The sequence below is a fragment of the Protopterus annectens genome, chromosome 14.part0 (assembly GCF_019279795.1).
Source record: "Protopterus annectens isolate FY-2018-M chromosome 14.part0, PAN1.0, whole genome shotgun sequence".
NCBI classification, from domain to species: Eukaryota; Metazoa; Chordata; order Ceratodontiformes; family Protopteridae; genus Protopterus; species Protopterus annectens.
Window position 1 is genome coordinate 125627052 of NC_056748.1, and position 18784 is coordinate 125645835.

The 18784-nt window shown below is 37.7% G+C and overlaps 1 protein-coding gene across 3 annotated transcripts in view; it reads left to right on the forward strand.

Moving 5' to 3' along the window:
- Nucleotides 1-18784, forward strand: part of LOC122788887 (nebulin related anchoring protein) — a 503978-nt gene that overhangs the window by 400190 nt on the left and 85004 nt on the right. The window lies entirely within an intron of this gene.

Here is an 18784-nt window from a genome sequence, read left to right on the forward strand (position 1 = left end):
AATTCGGTGAATGAACATTCTGTATTTTATTAAGATGGAAATGAACAGAGAAATCAGAATCTTAAATCAGACATCATTTCCGTCAATGAATAACATTTATATTGCTTTTGTACAGATATTTTATACAGACAACAAAGAGCATCCCATGTGCTTTTCACAGTTACTGATAAACAGTCATGTTGTATAGACTCACAATATACTATATCTATTATTCAGAATTAATTTATGACTCACTGTAACACCTATAAAATCTAGCTACAGAAGCAAGGCTTTTCTGCAGCATACTAACAGACAGGAGTCTGTAACCTTTGCCTACTGTTCACATATCTAAATAGCATCCAAGGCACGCACAGCTTTCCATTAGCTAATCTCAGGCATTTGTATTGTTTATTTGAAGTATAGAAACTGACCATTAGCAAATGTCGTCCCACATTTTCCCATTTATAAATATTCCTGAAGATTGCAGCATCCCACTTGTCATATAGCAGCAAAAACTGCAGCCTAATTGCAGATTTCAAATATTAATTTACAGACCACCAGCGATTTAAAAATTATTTATACTATGTTATGTTGCCTGAGAAGTGTTTGTCTTCTGTCTTCTCTTGTTATAGGAATTGTGATAAAAACATTGAAAGTCCCTTATCCTTACCACTATTAAACTGTCAAGGTGACTGGAGATTCTGATGAAGTCCTTGTTTATTGTATTGGATGAAGCCACTTTACTTTTCTTAAATGTATTATTTTTCTGTGGAGTGGGCGGCCACAGTGGTGCAATGGTTAGCATTGTCACCTCACAGCAAGAGGTTCTTCAGTTTGATCCTCAGGTGGGGTGCCTTCTGTGCTGAGTCTGCATGTCGTCCCTGTGGTCGCATGGGTTTCCTCCGGGTGCTCCGGTTTCCTCTGACATCCCAAAGACATGCTGTAGATGGATCGGACACTCTAAATTGGCCCTAGGTGTGAGTGCGTGCATGTCTGTGCCTTCAGTGGAAGGCTGGGCGCCGGGCTGGCAACTCAACACTGTAAAACTCTACTGCCAATCATGAATGGACAGGTGATCTGCTGTGCCGACCCCTAACTGGGAAAAGCCGAAAGAAGAAGAACAAGATTATTTCTCTATTTTCATCTTTTGATGGTCAAGCAGCAGGATAACTTTTGTGGTTATTAGTGCTTTATATTATGTTGTTCTCACTCCTTTGAATGGAGATGATACTAGTAGCCCCTTGCCACAAAAATATAATTTCACTCCAATCTAGTGTCATGATGATGGTGGTGGCACAGTAGTGCCCAGAAAAGCAATGTTCCACCTTTACAGTATTAAGTTAATTCAGCAGCACATTAATTCAGCTGCATGTTAATTCAGCTGCATGTTAATTCAGCAGCATGTGCAGCTTGCAATATTTGCATGTACTCTTACGTGCACATGTTGTGCTATTTATTCTACCATAATGCACTGCTCTGACAGTTTGTCCTATCATCTTGGATATTCCCTAAAGATGAGTTATGAGTTGTTAGTGTCAACATTTTCTTCAGCTTTAAAGGTTCATAGGTTGGTACTAGGCTATCGGCTCTAGGGCCTATACAAGCCTAGCCATAACAATTCCCTGGCTATTTCTTCCCACAGTATTTACTTCCCTGTAAATAAAGCACATACAATTTAGCCTAAATCAATGCATTTCTGATAAACTGACCCATTGCCAAATTAATATTGCATGCTTTTTAGCATATGACATTCAGCATTTCCTGTTAGGGCAAAATGGTACTTAAGCACAACCGAGTCACTTGTTCATTGCTTCCACCATTGTGAAGCATACATACACCAGGCATAACACAGTTTTATCATGGCTGTCACATAATAACCTCCTGTCTTACATTAATACTTACCTGCAATCAGCAGGACCTGCTGCTGTCATCACTGATGTGCTTGTCATGCTGTCATTCTGTTATTGCGGTAACCTCCTCCGTTAGATAATGTCTGTTCTATTTTACTCATGATATGATATGATCAGATTATATGGTCCTTTCTTCCAGAATCAAGGACAAAACCAGAAATAATCAGGGACAATCAGGAACAGTTTTTTAAATATTAGTACTATTAACCTGAAAAGTTGAAATAATAAGAGAATGTGAATTGATATGTACTTACTGAAGTAAATGAAGTCTATAACTTGTCATTATTTATTCATTTAAATTCACCACCTTTTCTCCTAAACTTATTGGCTTTAGGAGGGATTATTGGGAGCAAAACAATCAGGGACGGTCAAGAGGTGCCACTCTTGAACCTTGATAAATACATCTGAGAAAGGGCTTAGGGTTATAATCACTTCAGGTGAAGCAAAGCACACAGCTTTCTTGTTTTGTGTTGACGTGGTGAGAGATTGACAAAGGTTGCTGAAGGTTATACATGGCATGTGCATGATTATGGATTCACGTGTAAGAGTGTGGATATGAAAACAGACATAGTGTCATAAGTAGAAGGAGTTCTTCAGAGATATAGTATAATGAAAAATCAGAGATTAGCTTACTGCATGCAGATAAAGAAACAACGATTCTAATGAGTGTTTAATTTCATCCGCCTTGTAAACCACTCTGTGATAAAAAAAAGTAATAAAAGAGTAATAAAAGCTGAGATGAGATGGTCTAATGCAGTAGGTGTCCAACATAGTTAAACAGGTACCTGTCAATGTTATGAATATGGGGACGTTGGAGGTGTCTTACCATTTGTTTAAAAAAGACTCTTATACATACTAACATACAAATATTTCAAGCACGAGCATTATTAATGCCCTTCTATCCTGCCAATATACCAAAACAGTTCTTCCTATAAAAGTGCCCAGGCTGTTCCCAAAAATATCTCAACCAGTGCTTGCTTTAATGTAATTTGGTAGTCTGTTCCATGCATCAGCTGCTCTCACAGCGAACCAATTAATACACCTCTCATTCCTATAGAATCTTCTAGATAAGTTGTCTGATTCTTTCCTACTTTTTGATAACCCAAATATTCCCAGAGATAGTTGTCTTTCAATGCCCTATATATCTGAATAGGATCTTCTCTTAAATGTCTATAAGAGACAGTGCACAAATTCAGATATTTTTATCTTTCATAATAACTTAAATTTTCATATCCATGGATGCTCTTAAACACTTGAAATAATCCACAAACGTCTGAAAGCAAGGAAACCAAAGAACAAGGCAGAAGCCCTCACAGTCCTAAACGCAATTTATTAAAACAGAAAATCACAGCGTTTTCGCCACACACATATGGTGGCTTCTTCAGAGGATACAAAGGCAGCCAAACACAAGCAGTTAAATACTAAAAGTTAATTGAAGTCAACTGCTATCAATTAACCACAAATTATGCAACAAGATGCCTGCATTAAACTGAAAAAGTAAAATGCAAAAAGCCTCAGGCATAGTTTAAATACATGCTAAACTGTTGATGTAGTTAAAAGACTGTGACAATACAAAAAGACACAATATTTTGACACAGTCAAACCCAAATAAAATTCAATATATTTCCTAAGAAATGAAAATACACAAGAAAAAAGTGTCACAAAATTATATGTACATTTAAAAAGCAAAATGCTAAATAGTCATTCCCAAGTATACATTATTTTAAAAACGGGAACGACATAATAAAACAAATAAGTAACTTTTTACTAAAAGTTAATATAAATTCCAAAGATGTAGGCAACCCACATCTAAAGTGTGACCTTAAAATTAATTAAAAGTACTAAGTGTAAATATAACAGCCTAAGCCAAACCTTGCTAGGTCAAATACCAACAAAAAGGTAGGAAACAGTGCCACCAAGTGGCTTGACACTGTACCCACACATAGTGGGCTAATGCAAAAAGGACTAAATCAAAAGTGTCAAGGCAAATGTGATTCTTAAAGTAAAAAGGGGACAACTATCTCATATACGATTTTAATTTGAGATAAGGTGCAATATTACAGCTTTCATTCAACCCCGGAGGGTAGAAAGCGTTAAGCTTAAGTTGCCAAAGCAATTCATTTGTCTCAAGTATAAGAGCACTAGGTCCACCACGAGGATGAACAGGGAGGTGGTCAATCCCCATGAAAGAAAGCATGCCCAGGAAAAGAACAGATATGCTTGGCAAGGGCATTATCAAGTCTCTTATTCCTGATGGCATATAAGTGCTGATACAATCTGTCTTTAAGCCTTCTGTCCGTCTTTCCGACGTAGAATGCTGGACAGCATGTGCAAAAAGCAATATAAACTACTGTTTTCGTATCACAGGAAATACGATGATGTATAAAATATTTCCTTCCTTCAATGCAAAAACTACTACCTGTTTTAATATGTGAGCAGAAGTTACAGAAGCCGCAGGCAAAAGAACCATTAATTCTAGCACTACAAGTGCCATAAGGAGTCTGTAACAATTCTTTGATGTTTCTACCTCTTCTAAACACTACAACAGGTCTATCACCTAACTTCTCACCTACAGGTGCATTACTGGTGATAAAAACAGTTTTAAACAAAATGTTCTGTATTGCATACGAGTTCACCCCAAATGTGGAAATGAAACTACAAGTAGAGGCCCTATGAGAGGCAGGTTCAATAGGAGACGTGGCATAGGAAAAGTTGCCAGAGGCACTAGATCTACAAACCGCCACAGTGCAAGGCGACTCTTCTTGAAGCAAGAGAGGTCTGTAAAACCCACTATTTCTTTTATTCAAGACCTCTTCTATTAGTTCAGACACAAGAGTAGCTGGATAGCCACGGTTGACAAAGAGGTTTGTCAAAAATTGACATTCAACGTTAAAGTCTGACAATTGACTACAAATTCTCACGGCCCTCACAAGCTGCCCTTTGACTATTGCTTTTCTAAGTTTAAAGGGGTGAGAACTGGTATAATGAAGGAAGGAATTCACATATGTATCTTTCCTATAAATTGTGGAAATTAACCTTCCTGTAATACCGTCCCTAGTCAGTTTTACATCAAGGTAATTCATACTAACACCATCAAACTGGAAAGTGAATTTAAGAAACGGTGTTGTACTATTGATGTAATCGACAAAACTCTGTGCTGTTAAATGATCACCCCTAAAAAGAGTAAAAATGTCATCAAGGTAACGAGTATAGTAGAAAAGTTTACCATTCCACTCTGAGTTGTTTAAAACAAAATTTCTTTCCCAATAGGACATAAAAGGTTGGCTACGGCTGCCCCACATGGGGAGCCCATGGCAACCCTCTTTTGAATGTAAATGTCTTTTCAAACAGGAAATAATTTGATGACAAAATGATGTTAAGCAACTCAGTAACATTATTAATGACATTAATAGGAGCCTGAAGCTCACGCAAAAGCAAGTCAATCCACTCAATGGCCTCCTGGTGTGGTATGGATGTATAAAGATCGACCACGTCTATAGTCAAAAAGTTAACATCCATATCCAACTCAAGCCCATTTAGGTCAGAAAGAAAAGACCATGAGTCTTTACAAATAGTAGGTACACTGTCAACATACTGGTTCAGTAAAGTATCCACGAATTTTGAACAAGGGTAGGTGAGGGAAAGCCTACCATCTATCAGTGCCCTCATAGGTGGATCCCCAAGGTTTTTGCGAATCTTGGGGATTCCAAACATGACAGGGGTCTTGGCATGGAAAATGTCTATATATTTATATGTCTCCTCATCTATTCTGCCGTTGATGAAAAAATCCCTCAGATAACCCCTAATCCTACTGGCACTGATATTCATCTCGTTGACAGATGAGATTTCATATGAGTCAGAATCAAGGACCCTGTGCATTCTTTCTACATAGTCAGCCTGCTCAAAGATGGCCAAACCGCCACCTTTATCAGGCTTGATGATCCTGACCCCGACATTGCGGAGGTCACGTAATGCTTCAAGTTGGTCCTTGGAAATATTGAAGCGGCTAGTACCAACACAAGGCCGCTTCAATAAAAACCTGATGTCCAACTCACAGGCACTCTCAAACATTTTTAGGACCACATGGAGGGGCGGGTTGAAAATACTAGGCAGTTTCAGCTTCGAGACCAGGGAGTCTGTGGAAAAGTTAAACAGAAGTTTCAAATTTAGTTTACGTACATAACATTTTAAATCCAATAACACCCTGGCCAAGTCGCATTTGATAGAAGGTACAAAAGTATTACCCAAGGCTAACAGTTCAACAATTTCTGGTTCAAGGGTAAGGTGTGAAAAATTATAAATTGTAAAATCACCTTTCATATTCTTGACAACCTTAACAGGAGTGTTCAGAATGTAAAGGGGGTTTGTGATTAGTTGTTCCAATTCGCATTCCCCCTGCGGCGACCCCTGTTGTTCCTGTTCCCTAAAAAATTATTGCTGGTATTTTGGGGTCCTTCATACCCAGCAGCAGGTATCGTTTCATTCGACCCCCTACTGGTATCCTGTCTATTTTTATTACGGTTACTCCTACGTAAAGGTTGGTCATTTTGTGTTGGTACATCTTGACTATCCACAAACCCAGGACCAGTTGCTCTAACAGTCTCAGGTAACTCAGATGGATTAACCCCAAAACTACCCTCAATTTGTACACGTAAATTAGGGAAGGCCATATCTTTAGAATAGGATGACCTATCCCTGTGTAATTTTTTGGCTTTATTTGTTTTCAATTTGACCATGTAGGTGTCAATGCTGGAAAAAATCCGTGAATGATCATATTTTAATTGTGAAAAGCGTTATTCAACCTGATTTCCTCATCAAGCAAACAAACCTCTTTAGTCAAATCAGATATACAAATAGAATAGTGTTTGACTAACAACTCAAGAAGATGTAAACCCTGCGACTGGAAAAGTGTCTTTAAGTCAATTAGAAAAGCATCGCTATTAATCAAGCCAGATGGTGCAAAATTACACCTAAGTCCCTTCGGAACAATGCCTTCACTTAGGCATTGTTTAAAGTAAGCAGTTTCCAGCTGCATTTTCCTGAGTTTAAGTGTTTTTGAATCCAAAAGTTTCAGTTTGTCTGCCAGAGAAACAGCAGCAGTGGCAGAAGCAGAGCGGTCCTGCACCGGCGGTGCATCATTAAAAGGTTTAACAAAAAGTGAAAAGTCACCTGTATTGGCAATCCATTCGGATATGGTGGCTCCACCGATAAGTGCTTCGGTCCGTTCTGCGTTTTCCGGTCGTGTAAAAGGACGCTGGTTACCATTACATTCAATAGGGAAAGCAGCATCAGGATGCTCTTGGCATATTTCTGCTGCACTCTTTCCAGTTTACTTATGCTTGTTTTCTTATAGGTTATTCTGTACTCAAGTCTGGGTCTAATGTAATTAAAAAACAATGACTTCATCATTTCTGATTTCCTAGACTTTATAAATCTATTTATACAATCTATAGTTTTGTAACTATTGTTAACCAATTGGTTGATATGATTAGAAAACTCAAAGCTGAATCTACCCATATACTCAGGTCCATAAATGAATCTACAGTTTCAATCACTGTGTGCTGTATGAAATATTCACCTTTCAGTTTATATCTCCCAAGTCTCATATGCTTAATTTTTGATGTATTCATCAGCATATTATTATCCTGTACCGAAATGGTCAATTTAGTCAAGTTTCTTTGCAGGCATGCCCTATCTGTAACACATGTAATCAATTTACCCAATTTCAGGTAGAACACATCAGCTGAAAAAGATAGGTCTGAAAGATACAATCTAAACAAGTAAGAGCCTAGGATAGAGCACTTTGGGACACCCTTACTGTACCCAAGAGTTTCACCTGTCCAGTTGCTGTATGATACTTGCCATGTCCTATTTGTAAGCCATGCACCTATCCATTTTATCAAGAATAAATCAATACCTGGCTGTTCTAATTCGTTGATCAGTGTTTTGAGTATGATCCTGCCAAATACTGAAGTTAAACCTATATACATTATATCAGAGCACAATTTTTCATTCATAGCTGTTATTATATTGTTATAGAACATCATGTTACAAGTGGTAATCAATCTATTTTAAACACATGCATGCTGATATATGGTTTCAAGTCCAAACCTTTCCAATTCTGACAATAACTTATCCAATATTACCTTCTCCATTATTTTTCCACAACACGATAGTAGACTTAAGGGACTGTATGACTGGATTTGTCCTACTCCCCTTTTAATTAAGGACAGGTTTAATAAGCCCATGCATCCAGTCTTGAGGAATCTCCCCATAATTATATGACCTAGTAAATAATAGGGGTCTATATTAGAACATCGAAGTTTTAAAACATCGAATGTTCTAATATCGACCCCAAAACAGCGAATGCTGAAAATAGCAAAGCTGCAGAACACCAATGTTTTTCCTAGGGAAAGAATTCGGTTGGCCGTTTTTGTGGCTTCGCTATTTTCAGCACTGTGGTCAAAAGTTACGGGTCAGGTTCAGGTAAGTGTGCGACTGTGCGGACATTAGGATTAGGGCATGGGTTATGGTTAGGGCGCGGGTGAGGTGAGTGTGCAATAGTGACAGACATTAGGGTTAGGGTGGGGTAGGTGAGTTAGGGTTAGGGCATGGGTCAGGTGAGTGTGCGATAGTGATGGAACTTAGGGTTAGCGTTTGAGTTAAGGTAAGTGGCTAGATAGTAGTGTATGTACAGTTTAGTGTAGGGTAGATGTAGGATTTTAAGCGTATGTGTGTGGATTGCTGTTTTTTTTGGTGTGCTTGTGTTGTGTGTGTGTTTCTCGGAACAGCAAATTTTTTCCCAGGGAAAAATTTCGCTGTTCCGGGTGTTCGAAATTTTAAGCTTTCCGTTAAAAGGGGTAGATGAATTAGCATTCACTTTTCTAAGCATTCGCTAATTCAATATAGACCCAATAATAGATATAATGGTGCTATAAGTTCTTGCTGAAGTTTTCACAGGTCATTATTACTAATTCCATATAATCCCAGTGTTTGTTTGGATCCAGCTTGCATAGTTCTTTGTTAATATAATCTATTTTGATTCCAGTGTCTGATTTTACCTGGATATCACTAGAACAATGTATCATCCCCTTTGTGGAGCCAAACTGTTTTGCATAAGATTTTGTAAATATATCTATAATTTATTATGCCTGAGAATAAATTTTAGAATCTGCATCCAGTTTATCAACTTGTATGTCTTTACTCCTTCCACATCTTATGTATCCATAAAATGGTTTTCTATTATGCTCAATACCTTTATATAAATTTTCTCCAAATAACCCCATGATCAGTGCACATCAGTGGTGGTAAAACTTGACATGAAGTTTCAGTAATTTCTTTAGGAACACAAACAGTGTCTAGCATGTTCTTTTCCCTGGTAGTTTTTTTTTTTTTTTTTTTTACAATCTGAAACAACTGCTGCTCGTGAACGTGTAATGACTACGTTCCTTACTAAGGTTGTTGAATCAGTATTATTGCAGTCTGTCTCTGGCAAATTTAAGTCCCCAGCCACTATTATTTTTCCCTCCAGTGTTTCAGCCAAGAAATGTATGAATTCCTCTAGGTCATCAGCACTTGACTTTGGTGGTCTATACACTCCAGAAACTGTTATATGTTCCAGGGTTATCTTTATTTCCACAGCTGCACAATCTATAGTATGGGTGTCATCACTGAACATGTAATAATCACAGGTCTCATAACTATCTTTAATCCCTATCATAACACCTCCACCTGACTTTTTGATGGAATATCTGTTATGGTAAAAACACTTATACCTCACAGAACTGGTTTTCAGTCATTGTTTTTAACCATGTTTTACAAACAATAACAACAACAATCTTGTTGGAATGTAGCAAATTTTCCAATAATTTCCCAAGAATAAAACTTTATTAATAATGCTCCTAGCGTTAACAACCATTAGAGGTGTGTCAAACGTAAGCTGTTAAATTTTTGTCTTGGCAAAAGTTCTGCTTTGTGTTTGTCAAATATTGGAAAATATCTGCTACAAAAATTTGCTTCCCTGATCTTGACAAATGTATGCCATCCTGTCTGAACATACGTGTCCAAAATTAGGCTTGGATGCTCTACACATTTCCATTTTTTAAAATAGGACATTTTTTGATGTAGGTATTTACCCCAAATATATTTTCATTCATGGTGACCTGATTCCCCTTTCTATATGTGATTTGTGAAAACTATGTCCTAACACCAGTATCAAAGAGGGCTGAAAGTTCCCTACTAACAGTCAAAGAGTCCTTGTGGATGAGATCATTTGTACTGACATGAATAAAAACAGATCCGTACTTCCTTACATTAAGGTATTCTAAGGCTTGTCCAATATCCTCTATTTTTGCTCCTGACAAACATTAAATGATTCAATAATCATTATCTTTTCTGCAAATGTAAGTACCACTTCCTCTAATAATTGTATCTCCCATTACAAAAGTATCCCTTCTGACCAGATCTGAAGAATCTTCAACTTCTAACTCAATATCTGCTCAGTCGTTACAAAGTAAAGATCTTCAACAACATTAGTCTTATTAATCCCATTGTTTTCAATGCGTATTACATTTGCAAGCATACAATTCTTATCCAGATGGCTTTGTACATCCACAGTTTAAGCCATGTTGTCAGTTTCTTTCTCCTCTCTTTTCTTACAGTCATTTTCTTCAATCCTTCCACATTCAGTTTTGATTTCTTACTTTTCACCTGCCCCTTGCCTCTTTTTCCTACCTCCTCTTTTGGAAACATGCTGCCTTTTTCTGTAGACTGAAGGTTTTCTGATAGACGAATGGTATAATTCCCTGTAACCTGTGTGTTATGTAACAAAGCTGTGTCTTTTTTAGTACATATTTTCTTTACTTTGCATACATTTATCAGTTTCTTTTTCTTCCTCGCTATTTGCTGTGAACTTCCTCCTCTCTTTCTTTCTTTCTTTTTTTATTTCCTTCTAAACCCTTTGAATTGTCAGACTGCTGAATACTTGTATCCAGAATTCCAACGTTGTCAGGTGCACTGTCTTGTTTCATAGGGTTGAATAATCTTTACAGCCAATAGACACATCCTTTCCTAAATATGTTCTATTTGTTCTTTGCCTAACATTGTTATCTCACCAATCCAGTCATTAATATATTGATAACAGTTCTCCAAGCTGTGCCAATTGCACACGTGCAATCGTCATCAGTAAGTCTAGATTTAATTCTAACAATGGTAAGCAAATCATCCAGCTTTTGACATGAAGAACACAAACACCAGTATCAGGTGCTACCTTTAAATATACATAGCATTATTATATTGTACAAGATATGTGTGCTTTAGCGAATCATTAATGGAATAATCATTTAAGGAATCCATATTCAACTTCAAATAAATAAAAAATTATAAAGGAAAAGAATAATCAAAATCAGTAACCACAGAAAGAGAACTGAAATCAACTTCTGTGAAAAAAATCACACAAACAATATACAACTAAATGCTAAAGTAAGTAAAGTGAGGTTGTTGCTCTGACTGTACAGGTTCTGAAAGTCAGACAAAAGTTGGAATTTCTTTAGGTTGTGCACAGTAGCTTCTGCTCACTATCACTTGCAGTTGCACCTCTTTAACAGTAGAGGTCAATAAATCACAAACCACGACAGGATTGTTTAGACAAGCTCTGGATTGTCATCTCTGAAGCCTGTGTGACTTTATAGCTGGCAAGGTCCCTTCAGTTGCCTAGAGTTTGCCTGTATTAGGTAGCTGGAATGGAGTATCAAAGTCCTGGTTGATATGTATTATAATGTTGTAGATAACATTAAGTGTGGCATATCTCCCATGAGCTGTTTGTCCTCACTTGAAAATAAATAAATATATATATATATATATATATATATATATATACACACACACACACACACACACACACACACACACACACAGAGTGAGAGACAGAGAGAGGGTTACCTATGCTAAAGTTATAAGGGTTTTCTTTGTCAACAAAAATGACCATGTCTTAATCTGATTACTGAGTGTTTTTACTTGTGTAGAAAAGAAAGATCAGAAAATGTGCATTACAACTGTATACTGATATATGTAAAATGTAGTGAGAATGATATTTCTTGTTATTATGTGTGTTTGGTACAACTACTATACAGCGGTAGTTATGGTAATAACAAAAGTTTACTCTCCATTTTATATCCTAGAACATCCTTAGGTTGCTCATGTTCTGAAATCTTGTTTTCCTGTTTTCCTTTTCCATTTTGGGTGAAGGGGAGTGAAGCCAATATATGCTTATATGGCTTGCTGCCAAGAATATAATGTATCAAGAATATATTTTATACAGGCAGTTAGTTACTGTTTAGTATTTGTACTCGTAAGTCATTAAGGAATAAGGTGTTTTGAATTTCCATGCCAGCTGTATGCTAATATGTTGATTGCTATTTAAATATATTACATACATATATATATATATATATATATATATATATATATATATATAGGTTCATAGGCAAGTAATCTGCCCTTGCTGACCATTTTAAGCCTAGCCAATTTCCCTTTGAAATGCGAGAATCAAACCCTGTAACTTCTGTTTGTGAGGTAAACACCTTAAGCATTATACCATACACATATACACACAAAAACACTCACAGCACACTCACACACACACACACGCACACGCACACGCCATAACTTGCAACTATCCAGATTTTTCCCTCATATTTTTGGTCCCTTTTTCATAAAATTATGGTTTTATGGCAAATTAGTGGCAAATCATTAAAGACTAAAGTTAGAAAATAATAACAGACAATTGAGTTTCAGATTTCATACCCTTCAGAAAATTCACTCTAATGCAAAAACCTGTTATTCTATCAACTTTCTAAGTTTGTAAGAATGATATTTAAAACTTGTCCCTATTTTGGGGGCTTTGTCCCACTTTTATTTATGGCTTTTCCAGATTTCCTGCTCTAAGAGGTTGAGAAGTATCACACACACACACACACACACACACACACACACACACACACACACACACACACACACACACACACACACACACACACACACACACAAATTTGTATAAATATATCCCCTACATTATTTCATCATCTCACTGGAAGTAGTAATGAATGAAATACTAAAATACAGCAGGATGAATCAAGCATGAAAGAGTGAACATAACTTCCTAACAAATGAAGGAAACCTTAAAACAACAAAGCCTACTACTATTATAACATTTATGTTTACATATTGTGTAACCGTGATATGGAATGTCATTGACATCTTTGCTTTTCTCTTAAAGGATAAAGTCATTTAATATTACATGCAATACCAAAGTGGTGGTCACACTTATAATGTGTGTGTGTGTGTGTGTGTGTGTGTGTGTGTGTGTGTGTGTGTGTGTGTGTGTGTGTGTGTGTGTGTGTGTGTCTGTGTGTGTGTGTGTGTGTGTATATATATATATATATATATATATATATATATATATATATATATATATATACGGGGACAACAATATCCTAGACCTAGTCATTACCAACATGAGTGACCGGTGTTCCACACCTGAAGTCAACTCCTCGTTGGTCAGATCCGACCATAAGCTAATCACCCTAGATATCCACATCCCGCCCCCACCCCCCATTAAGGAAACCACAGTAAAACATTTCTCCAAAGCCAACTTCATGCTTCTTAAGACAGAAGTGGTGAACTTCATGATACCCATGCAGATGGACAATACAGTTACAACTGCTGAATCCTACACAAATGCACTTTATAAGCACTTACACGAGTGCATGGATCGTGCTATCCCAAACAGAACTAATATGCTATCCTCCAAAAAAAGGAAGCCAATCTGGTGGTCCCCTGCCATAAACAAACTGTACAACAGAAGGAAGAAACTGTTGCAAAAGAGAGTAAAATCCCATGAGTGGAGGAGCTTCCTGGTCAGCCTCAGTAAGAAGCTCAGATCCCTTATAAGATCCTCCAAAGCTAACTACGAAAACAAAATCACCACTAAATCCAAGGACAACCACAAAGCATTCTATAGCTATGTCAAGAATCTAGATGGCAACACCCAGATCTGCTCTGAGTTACAGCACAAAGGCACGAAAATTACAGAACAAACTGATACTGCCATCATCCTGACAGATCGGTTCAGTGCTAACTTTACCCCCTCTCACTCCCTAAAGGGCCCATATCTATACAGGAAGAATGCAGAGTTCCTGTAATCACAACTACGCAGGTAAAAGCTGCACTCTCTAAAGCCAAAAACACAGCATCCATGGGACTGGACAACATCCCAGGCTGCGTTTTACATGAACTTCAGAACGAACTGGCTCCCCACTTAAGCACCATGTTCAATAATAACCTTGCATCAGGCTTTGCACCCACTAAATGGCACACAGCAACAGTTATCCCACTTCGCAAAGGGGGAGCTACCACTGATCCCGGGAACTATCAACCTATTAGCCTGAGGAGCCTAGTCTGCAAGGCCATGGAACGTATCATCATGGAACTCATAAACAAAGACATCAGTAACCTCCAAACTCTGAATCCCACCCAGTTTGGGTTTGTGAAAGGCAGATCATGCCTCCTAAACCTGATCAACTTCTTTGAGGCAGTCAACAAAGCCGTGGATGAGGGTAAGGTAGTTCACACAGCCTATCTTGACCTCGCCAAGGCTTTCAACACCATCCCCCATTCTGGAATTATAGCTAAACTCACTAAACTAGGTATAAATCCCTACATCACAAAATGGGTTGCCAACTGGCTCACTGACAGAACCCAAACTGTAAAAGTTGCAGACTCTAAATATGACCTCAAAGCAGTGAGAAGTGGAGTACCACAGGGTTCCATCCTGGGACCTCTCCTGTTTGGTATCTACTTCTCTAAGTACAGGCTAACACAGAAGGCCTCTGGCTAATGAGGTTTGCAGATGACTGCAAACTAGGAGCCATAGTCAAGTCTCCAAATGATGTGGACATCCTACTGTAGGAGCTCACTGAGACAGATGCCTGGTGTCAGAGCCATGGCCTCAAGCTCAATGTCAAAAAGTGCAGTGTCACCCCCTTTGGTAAAAACTCTGTACCCATGAACTACAACATAAGCAGCAATCTATTTAACAACGAATGCGTGATAAGAGACCTTGGGACCCAGGTGGACAGTAGTCTCTCTTTTGATAGTCATATCACCACAGTAGTCAGGAAGTCCTTCTACGTGGCACACCTCATCATAAAAGGGTTCTCATCCAGGAAAAAAGAGGTCATTGTTCCCCTCTACTCGTCACTCATTAGAACCATTATAGAGTACAATGCCCCTTTTGGAATGTACCTCACAAGACGTATGCAGCAGCTGGAAAGGCCACAGAAGTACCTCAAAAAGAGGATTACTGGCCTCAAACAAATGCCCTACACTGACCACCTCAAAAAACTCCAGCTTTACTCTGTAGCATATCGCCTACTCCGAGGTGATCTCTGCCTAACATATAAAGCTATGCCAAACCCAGAGCTGCTGGACATGCTACAACTAAAGAAATCACAATCCCTCTGAGCTACACGCTCTAGGGACCTAAACCTTGTCACCACAATAAACAGGACACGCTGGAGGGATAGATTCCTGTCCCAGAGACTTCCTATACTCTGGAACAAGCTACCCATCTATATCAAGCAAAGTTCTTCATTAGCACTCTTCAAGAAGAATCTTGAAGAGTGGATGGGAAATAGGAAATACACCCTGGGGATCACTTCTGTGTCTCTGCTCGATAGTGGCACAGGAACATAACTTTCTTGGGTGGCGTAAGCCATGGAACCTTGCTGGTTAGGCTTATGTAGGCCCTTGGGCTGATAGCCTAGTACCTACCTATGAACCTATGAACCTATATATATATATATATATATATATATATATATATATATATATAGATATATATGTATATGTATATATAGATACAGATATATAAATAGATAAAGATATACACATGTTCTTATTTTGGCAAAGTTGATAAGGTTGATCCATAAAGCCTTCTACTTCAGGGATCACTGAGAACTGCACCAGTCAAAGCAGGACCCAGCCTATCCTTTGAATACCATAGGAATATTGTCCAAGTACACTTTTCCACTGTTCTTCTTCTTCCTCTACTGCAGGACAGCCTACCAATGCTAAAAAGATCACTAACATCGCTCACTCCTACACCTATCTTCTACTGTTGTCTGAAGGTTTCCATCTTGATGCTTAAACTTCCTACACCATTAATGCATCTTAGTCATTGCACACCCTATGAACATCACCTAGCACACTTTGCCATATATGGCTTAAATCTATACTAAACTGTGCATTAACAAACAAGGTCTACATCATGTCTGTAACCACTTATTCTGGCATGTTCTGAGTATGGTATAATACTGTCAGTCTACAGCAATGTAAATGTATGACATAACAGAACATAAATCATATTTCTTTTAGGCATTTTCTTCTATCATTTACAAAACAGTTCATTAGTTTCACAGAGCTGATGGGATGCTGATTAGACATAGGTGTATTATAGAATATGGCTAAGTCATGTCACTTACATCCAGTGTTTGATAATTCACATCCTGCAAGTTGTAACTGTATGGATTATTTAAGTGTAATCCCTAGTTGATGCAGAAAATTATTGTTATTATTATTGTATGACAAAGTCACCATATGTTGCAAGTATGTGCAACATTTTTCTTCCTGTATCTTCACTGGAAATGGGGTATGCCTGTTAATGTTGATTGCATTTAATAAAACAAAACAAAATAACAAAACATAAACATAACAAACAATAACAAAATATCTAGTGGAAATTTAGAGAAGGCAAGAAATGAGTGGTTTACCCTGTTTTTGGATGAATGTTAAGTGAGTATAGGGGATATCTCATAACCACAGCCTGAAACAGGTAAAATAGTAAACTGTTTAAGATATTTTAATATTAAGTTGGAAAGTTAGGTTTGACACCCTTCAGCTTCCTGTTGCTAGATTTGTGATCGTGAAGATTTTAAATTCTGTTCTGCATTCAGGTTACCCAAAGAAGAACGTGAATGCTCCAACAGGAAAACTTCTTTACCAAAACTGAAAAAGAAAACATATTCATTTGTTCTTAATTATATTATAATTGTTTGTTTTTCGGCTTTTCCCGGTTAGGGGTCGCCACAGTGGAACTCCGGTCTGCTAATGATTGGCAGTTGTTTTTTATGGTGTTGAGTTGCCAGCCTGATGCCCAGCCTTCAATGAAGGCACGCCCATTCAACACATGTCTTTCAAATGCCCACTCGACCGCGGGGAGGACATGCAGACTCCACACAGAAGGCACTCCCGACCCAAGCCGAGATAAATTATAATACTTTTGCTATTTTAAACAAGATCAAAACTACTCAGGTCTCAAGTTTATAATACTCTGGTTTGAAATTATATATATTTTTTTAAGTTGTGTGCATTTGCTGAAAGTCAATAAATTAAAAATAGAAAACAGCAGATCTTGTAATATTGTATGTGAGTCCTAAGGAAAGATGAACTTAGGCTGAATCATATCTTTGCTCCTTAGCTATGAATCCACAGCTCTGCCATAGCCCTTTTTCTGTTGACCTTGCCAACTACTTTTGCACTTGCTAAAGTGATTTTCTTACATGCCATGAAATGTCTTGTCCTTTTCCTCCATTCAACTTCTCATCATCATCCTCCCAATCTTAAAAATACTTTGTGATTTGCAGAATAAGCAAATCTCACATTAAATGTATTTTAATGCAAATACACTGCTGTTGAAAAAAGACCCACTCCTAGTATGCTTTATTATCCTATAAACTAAACAAATAATAAAAAAGAGGTGTTTCAGGTGCCACAATTTCTAGGAAGTTATAAAAAAGCAGAATGAAATGTGACTAAAATCAAATAAAGACTCTGCAACTGATATGTTTACCTTTAACCGTTTCCTTATCAGGATTGTCTGACCACTTTTACATTGGAGTGGTCAGGTCTTTAGTCTGTTTTGACCCCCTATAGGCATAAGGAAAGTTGTAGCTCTCAACCTTCCATCGCCAAAATGAGGAACACTCGTCTTCATAATGTGGAACAAATGGGCAAAATGTGGAACACATACTAAAGGCTTACTAAGAACTTCAACTAGGAAGGTCATAGGATGGTTAAAATATGCTGGTTTTACTTATAAAGAAGATCCTTTAATGAATTAATATGATTAATTTCAATTTACCATGGATTTCACTTAAAAAATTCCTAACACTGAATGTGTGACAGACTCTTTCAATGTGGAACTTTGAGGAATTTCGAGGAACATTAACTTTTTAAGACCCCAAATGAGGTACGTTCCTCGTAATGAAGTACACTTGAGAGGTATGAAAATGAGCCATCAAAGTTGCAGGAGCAGATACATTATGTCAAGTGTAGTGAGCCAGGTCTTATCTCCACTGTAAAGGGCCTTGTGTGTTCCCTTCCATGCACATTGACTTTTATTTATACAGTGTGGTATAAAGACTACAACCTGCAGGTAGATGCTGTCTAATACTCTTTGACCTCTGGGCTCAGCTAACATAGTGTAATAATTAGGGCAGCAGTATGTTTTCTGTTCCGCAGTAAATGTAGGTCACTGTGACATGTCAGTTACCTTGGAAGTGTGAAATGTAACACAGCAATTCCTCTTTTCTAGTTTTCCTAGCAGTCCTTAATATATGGCTGCATTTTCAGAAATGGGTTAATGTTAATGCCCTTAATGCCAGAGACTGTGGCAACTTTGCACCTTTTCTTTCTGATCATCCCTACTCTTCCCCATATCCACCACTTACGTCTTCTCGGCAACTGACATATTATAAGCAGGTAACTGTCTCTAGATGTAAAATCCAGTGAATGGCACCATTATCTCAAGTTGCAGTACTTCTCCATGCTTTGTTTTT